We start from the raw sequence: 8,079 nt of genomic DNA on the forward strand, positions 1-8,079 counted from the left end.
CCAGCTCCGAACCAGGAAAAGTGGTTCGTAAGTAGCACCAAAACATTGCTGGGCTAGAAGTAAGAACCGCTTGCGTCAGGGGCTGGGGGCGGGATTACCGTGACCAACAAGACACCTGTGACCGCCATTTTTGAAATAGCAGCTAATCGAGCTAATAGCAGCTCGATTGTAATCTCCGTCTATACAAATTACGTCGAGCCGTGTTTGGATGCCGATGTAGGTTCGCAAAGCCATGAGCATTAACAGTAGTGAAACATCCGCGATTGTTGATAGAACGCTTGTTCGAGATGCATCGGAGCAGAGCGGACCGATTCGGTGGGTGCCGCGGATCCGCAGGAGCGTTTGTAGAGCATACGACTCCTTGTGCTTTTGAATCGTTCTCGCGGAGCTTTGATGTCATGCGCCGTTCACTCTGCGGGAAGCCGATGTATCTCAAACGACCCTGGTGTGTTTGTGTTTGGTGCTGCAGCACTAGCTTTGCTGTGAAATAGATGTATGCAGTGATGTAAGTCCTGGCTCTGTGCTGGTTCTCTAGCCCGTGGAAAGGCAAACCGGTTCTTAGAAGGCTCGTCAGTTGAACCAACTCGAAGTGGCACTAGCACTAGCTCTGAACTAGCACCCGGTTTGTGCTGGTGGAAAGGGGGTAGAAGAGGTTCAAGAAAAATCGTGCATTCTTCGTCCAGTCCCCACAGAAATACAGGCACGTGTGACTTTCAATTGATGTCCTTGACCCTCTCAGCTCCTGACGCAGTAACTTTCCCAGAAGACAGTTCATATCTGCTTTAGAGATGCTCATGTAGTGTGTGAAAATACTTTCTGTTTGACCAAACTGGAGCTGATGCTAATAATTACTTAAAAACTGTTTTATAATTTATTTTGTAAAAGTGAGTGTAAAAAAGTTTGTAGATATAAGGAAGGAAGAGGACAGGGTTGGCTTGATTACTGACTGCTTTTTATTAATCAACAAATTCAAAGGGTGTGCAGACAGGCACAAAACGGTCACAAAATAACAGGTGTCACTTCACAGCAGATGAGCTCCAGTCTGTGTGTGTGTGTGTGTGTGTGTGTGTGTGTGTGTGGCAGCCAGTAGTCCTTCTCTCTGTCACTCACTCCTGCTTCTCCTGGCATTTTACACTCTCTCCACACCAATTACTGCAACAAGAGACGGGTGTTCTTTATTTGCGCTTAACCCACTCACTCACCGCACGTCTCCCGCTGCAGACCTCGCTGAACCACGCCCCCCTCGCCACAGTGAGTTATGGATAGTGGATAACTTTTCAGTAGCAAAACAAGTTTATCACTAATAATTTAATGATTTTAATGTCATGCAGGAAACAGCTAAAAGAAAGAAGTGAACACACTCGTGTGCAAAAGTCTATAGACTGTGTTCAGATCAGATGTGTGTTGAGCCAGTGTGGTTAATAATATACACTTCTCACACAGAACAACATGTTTCACACAAATGTGAATAGCAACTCTAGCAGAATTTCAGCTCAGTCAGTCAGATTAGAGGAAGTTCACACACACAGGAGGAGCTAATAGTGTTTAGAGGAAGAGCTATAACTATATATAATGAAGAGAAAGACTGACAGAAACAGAAAATGGCTGATCAGTGTGATCTGTGTCTGCTGGGACTGATCATTCTCTCTTCACTTCTCACAGGTAATGATTTTCTCTAAAGACATTTAGTGGAATTAGTCTGGAAAGAGTTGATTTGAACATGCTCAGTTCATAGAGTACCTCAGGGATGACACATTTTTGTAGGCAAAATCCGGAAGCGAGTTAGCATTTTAGGACTTCTGGTTCCAACGCCGTAAAGTCTATGGGTTTTTTGAATGGGTTTTTGCTAAATCGCCTGAAATAAGGTCTGTGGTTAACAAAGCCTCTAAATACTTTCAGGTTTTGATCTATGACATAAAACACACCAGTTATAACCTGCTTGTGATTTTTTAAACTTTTACTGTGTATTAAAATCTGCGGTTGCTAACAAATTGCTACTTCCTTTGGCGGGGACTTTAGACGTCATCATTAAAAACAGGACATTTGGACAGCATTTCTCATGAAAAAGTGGATAAGTATTCATAACAGCACAGATCATAATCAGCGAGCATGTTTATAAATAAAGTTGTTTTCTAAATAAAGTTTGAGGACGTTTGGTGCGCGACCATGGTGTGCTGTAGTCCGTTTATAGCCTACTGTTAGCCTTTTATATCTGACCACTTTATTTAGGCTTCAAAATCTATAAATGTTGTGTTAACTTGTAAAGATTATCTTGATAGACAAAACGTGTAAGTATCATAACCCTTTGTTAAACACAGAGCTTATTTTCTGAAATTTTCCAAAAGTCTATGAGAAAATTGCATAGGCTTTCAATCGAGGGGATCCGTGCGCCGCTAATTTCCGGGTTGGCCTACAAAAACAAGTCATCCCTGAGGTACTCTATTCTTGCACACATTCACGTTGTGATCTCAGAGTTGTGTATTGATACATACAGATCATACTGTATTATTCCTGATACTGTACATAGAATCACTCAAACATCTGATGATCAACAATTATCTTCATATTCAGAGTCTGTGAGTGATTTGAACAACACTCTGATAGAGAGAAATAGTTTATTCTGCAGTGTGTGTTGTTGGCATTGTTAGATCGGATGGAGTCTCCAGTAGGTTACAGTCCAACTTTGGTTTGGTTCTGTCTTGACCTTCAGCCCATATGGACTCAGGACCTAAAAATTATAAGATTATATACACAATATTAATGTACAGCTTGCTGGAGAACTCAGTTCTTATTGGTCAGTTGCATAATCATCTAGCCTTGTAATAAGTGCAATAATGTCCAGCCAGTGTTATCACAAATAATCCTAACAGGTTGATCAGGACCTGAAGTTAAAGAGTTAGTTCACCCAGACTATTGTCATTAATTACTCACCCTCATATCGTTCAAACTTCAGAACACAATTTAAGATCTTTTGATGAAATCCAAGAGCTTTTTTTATCCCTCATAGAAAGCAATGAAATTTCCATGTTCCAGTCAACGTGACTGCAGTGATTCAACCTTAATTTTATGAAGCGACGAGAATACTTTTTGTGCACAAAAACAGAAATAATGACTTTATTCAACAATTTGTCTCTCTCCTGTCAGTCTGCTATGCTGTTTATGTAGTATGTTGTATAGACACTGCAGAGCTTCCATACGCAGACTCATTATTGGCCGGCTCCCGTGTCAGCATCACACGCATGTGTCGCCAATACCGAGTCAGTGTTCTGACGTAAACACGGAAGCGCTGAACAGCATTCACTGCATCAACTGCGTACAATAATGACAGGGAGAGATTAAATTGTTGAATGAAGTCGTTATTTTTGTTTTGTTTTTGCGCACTAAAAGTATTCTCGTCACTTCATAACATTAAGATTGAAGCACTGCAGTCACATGATACACAGATATTGCTGTCTGGAGGATAAAAAAACCTCTCGATTTTCATCAAAAATATCTTAATTTGTGTTCTGAAGATGAATGAAGGTCTTACAGGTGTGGAACAACATGAGGGTGAGTAATAAATGACAGAATTTTCATTTTTGGGTGAACTAACCCTTTAAGTAGAATGTACATTATATGACCGCACATGGCAGCCACGGTGCTTAGCTCTTCAGTGTTTGTACTGTTTTTGTTAGTTTTTCCTGTTTTTTGTTTTTCAAACACCATCAGTTTTACCACTTTTGAAGTGCTGGTGATGATGAGGCTGATGATGTGCAGGTGGCGGTGATTAGTATTCGGGAGAGGGTGCGTGCTGTGATTGGATGGTGCTGGAGCCTGGTGTGTCTGTGACAATAAAGCTCTTTCTGATTCTGATTCTGATTCTGATATAACACTACAGTACAGGCTACAGCTTCGAAGGCCACGCAGGTCAGACCAAGGGTTGTTAAATGGGAAGGTCCAGCCTACGGAGGACTGTTGTTGTTGCCTAGCAACTGTGACTTTTTTAAAATCTATATATTTTTATTTTTACATTTTTATTTGAGTACTTATAACCAAATACTTACATAATAATGTAACGTAATTTTTACAACCTTTACAAATGTTATCTAACAAGAAATCCTTTTACAAAATCTGTCCTCTGTAGGTGTCAGCCAGTAGACAGTTTTGTTAAACCCATGACAGCCCAAAGCAATTTATTATTAAATCAACTTTAATTGTTGTTAGCAGGTCCTCAACACAAACACATGCTCTACACTTCAGCACAATGGAAACCCCCCAAAACACTAGAAACTATTTTAAATACGATCATAAAATAACATTAAACATTAGTCTCCCAATTTTATCATCTTGATTAAAAAAAATTGCAGAACATAACATTTTATTTCAAGATTTAATCTCCCTATCCAGCCCTGTGCAAAGCATGATGGGAAGGGGAAATCCTGTTCCTAGTGTCTATAATGCTGTTTTAATACAACTAAAATCATTTATGTACTCTCAACTCAACTGAATTAAGTGGTTGAAAAGAATCGTGTTGGATTAACTACATTTATTTGAGTAAATTGAACAAGCATCAAATGTTATTTTTGGCCTAATTAATTGAAACATGTTCTTTCAAAATGAAAATATTGAGTTGAGCCAAAACACAAACTGTTTCAAGTCAATTTAACACAATACAATTACTATGTAACTGAACTGCACACATAATTCTAGACACTCAGGGACAGATACTAACAGCTTGCGGCAGCGCAAACAACTTTAGGTGTTAAAAAACTACTGTCAGGATTTACTAAAGACACGCAGTGCAAAATAAGCGCTGAAAAAGCGTGGACTGAGCTGTTGAACTTATTGCATATGCATTTTTAGGAGTTTCCCTTTCAGACAAAAAATGTATGGGAGGAGAGTATTTAAATGAATCACAACGTGATTTAATAATGTTTGCGCTCGTAAATTTACTGGTATTTGCACCAATATTTAATGCTCAAAAAAGCATGTCTTAACCCATTTTGTGACATGGCTGCAGTTGTTGCTGCTAGGAGGAGCTTGTGGTAGAAGGTAAAATATTTTCCACTCATATTAATTTCTTTGGGATGCCAGAGGAAGACGTTATCCGAACATATATATGTGTACGTGTTTGTCAGATTACATGTAACAAGTTGCATGTGTGTCGACCCACATGATGAGCATCAGCTCTGCTTATTTGTGACCCAACACTAATTTGCGCTGCTCTTGTTAGATTGCGTTGGTCGTTATGTAAATGATTTGACTGCGTCTGTGTTCTTTAATGTGTGTCAGCAGTAGATCACGCGCAAAACTTGCCACTCCCATCAGTGCATTTGTGGAATTGAGCTCTCACGCTAATTTGCCCCGTTTATTAAATCTGGCCCTAAAATTGTTCTTTCTCCCAGTGGCAATCAGCTGAAGTGATTTCAGTCAGTACAACAAACAGACAGTATCGCGAGAACAAACAGTGCTGTTTTTCAGTTTTCATGAATGAACATGCACTAATGTGCTGACAATTTTGTTGCTTTTTCAGATTTAAAAACATTTAAAACATGAACTTCAAAGTTTACTTCAGTCATCTGCGCTGCACAAAGAATTTTTGTCATCAGGAGAGTCCTCCTGTACACTAACTTAGCTATTGGCTTTATATTGTATCAAGTCACTTTGGCACGAGGCCCGTGCAGTCGCACACTTCACACAGCCCTTATGATGACTCTGCATATGTGCAACATTTGGGGCAAAATAAAAATTCAGTGATATACTTCAAAAGCATACAGTTTGCTCTCTTAATCACTCTCGTGGTACTTTGAAGTCATACAGAGATCGGTCTGTGCAACAAGCCTGTATCCAGTACAGAACCTATAGGATGTTGCACAGAATATGAACAAATCGGTCTTTGAGAAAACTCCTTGTTCCCGAGTCATATTAAAGATTTGTTTAAAATGAATTAATCCTTCATGATTGACCCATCACTTTTGGGTTAAAGTTCAGTTTATTAAAGAGGCTATTGTTAACTGAAAAGACAGCGCTCAATGGCACACAGCATAGAGAAAGAAGAGGAAGTGACATCAGAATGATTGAGAATCCACACCCATCTAAACCGAGTTCAGAGATGACCATTGCTCTGTGTGGTTAAACTAACTGAGTTCTCACACTCAACAGCAACATGTTTCCAAACCTCAACAGTGAGTCACAGCTCTGAAAACACAACTGCTATAAATAATTCACTATTTTAGTTACAGAAGTGTTGAACGGCTGTTATTTCATTGTTGTAAGAAAGTCTTGACTCTGGAATAGATGGAAAACATCACTGTAAAACTTACAGACTCTGAGTTTAATAGTGATTATATGAGATAATCTGCATGATGATATGATGATCCATAATCATCAGAGATACAACAAATCAATGACTTTTATATGTTCTCCCATTATTTTATAGTTGGGCAATAATTCACTTTCGTTTTTTATTTGTTCAGTTGCTGTAGAGTTTTTTTTTTTTTTTTTTCTTGTCAATATATCTTTGAAAATGGCAATCATGAGTCTAATGTGATTTGTCATTCAAAAATCTGATGCAGTTTTTTTTTTTTTTTTTACTTTTTAAAAATATATTTTTTTTAACAATTTTGAAATATATAATAAATATGATATCATATTTTAGAGCTTGACATAACTAGTAAAATTATAGACATAGAAATTCCCCTGACTACAACAATTTAATTTCCATGACTTTAAGATTTTATTAGAAAACACACTTTTAAAATTCGCTCATGTATCCAGGTTTTCCAAGATTGTGGGAAGCCCCAGTCTTGAATAAAAGTGACAGCTGTTTAGGGAATTAATTAAAATAATAAATACAATGTCAGAAGTACAATGTCATTTTTGCTTAAAAATATTTTGTCTTGTTTTGTCTTGAATATATATATATATATATATATATATATATTCCTGCCACTGCTTTCTCAGATGGGCTTGGACTGAACACTCTTGCAGACACTTGTTTTAAGTGCTGTTTCTGGAACTAGGACTGCTAAAAGAAAGAAGTGTAACTATCAGTAATGCACTCGAGTGCAAAAGTCTATAGACTGTTCTCAGATCAGATGTGTGTTGAGCCAGTGTGGTTAACAATATACACTTCTCACACTGAACAACACGTTTCACACAAACGTGAATAGCAACTCTAGCAGGATTTCAACACACAGTCGGTCAGTCTAGAGGAAGTTCAGACACACAGGAGGAGCTGACAGTGTTTAGAGGAAGAACTGTAACTATATAACTATATAAAGAAGAGAAAGACTGAGAGAAACAGAAAATGGCTGATCAGTGTGATCTGTGTCTGCTGGGACTGATCATTCTCTCTTCACTTCTCACAGGTAAAGAAATCTGGATTTTCTCTAAAGACATTTAGTGGAATTAGTCTGGAAAGAGTTGATTTGAACATGCTCAGTTTATTCTTGCACACATTCACGTTGTGATCTCAGAGTTGTGTATTGATACATACAGATCATACTGTATTATTCCTGATACTGGACATAGAGTCACTCAAACATCTGATGATCAACAATTATCTTCATATTCAGAGATTTCAACAGCTACATGATCAAGACAAACACTTTATTCTGGAGAGTGAGATGATTGTGTTCATTGATGGGAAAAAAGACGATATTTGAATCATCTGCTTTTTATGATGATATGTTTTATTTATATATTAATATAGATCATAATAATCACTGAAATATACTGTGTTTCAGGTACGATTGGAGCAGAAGTGACTGATGTGTTCATCAGTTCTGGTGAAAATGTCCGTCTGCCCTGTAATAATGCTCTTTCTGACTGTACATCAACTACATGGAACTATAACAGTTTCAGACGTTCAGTAGGAGTTGAACTGATTAGATTAGGGATAAAGAATAAAGACACAGAGAGACTGAGTCTGGGGTCTGACTGCTCTCTGAACATCAAGAACGTCACAGAAGAAGATTCTGGATTATACAGCTGCCAACAATGGACGGGTCCATATAGAGACCACAAACATGGACCTGATGCTCGTGTTTCTCTGTATGTTCGTCATGGTCAGTGTTTCTGTGAATTATATGTTCACTT

Source organism: Megalobrama amblycephala, linkage group LG1 (genome assembly GCF_018812025.1).
Source record: "Megalobrama amblycephala isolate DHTTF-2021 linkage group LG1, ASM1881202v1, whole genome shotgun sequence".
Lineage (NCBI taxonomy): Eukaryota > Metazoa > Chordata > Actinopteri > Cypriniformes > Xenocyprididae > Megalobrama > Megalobrama amblycephala.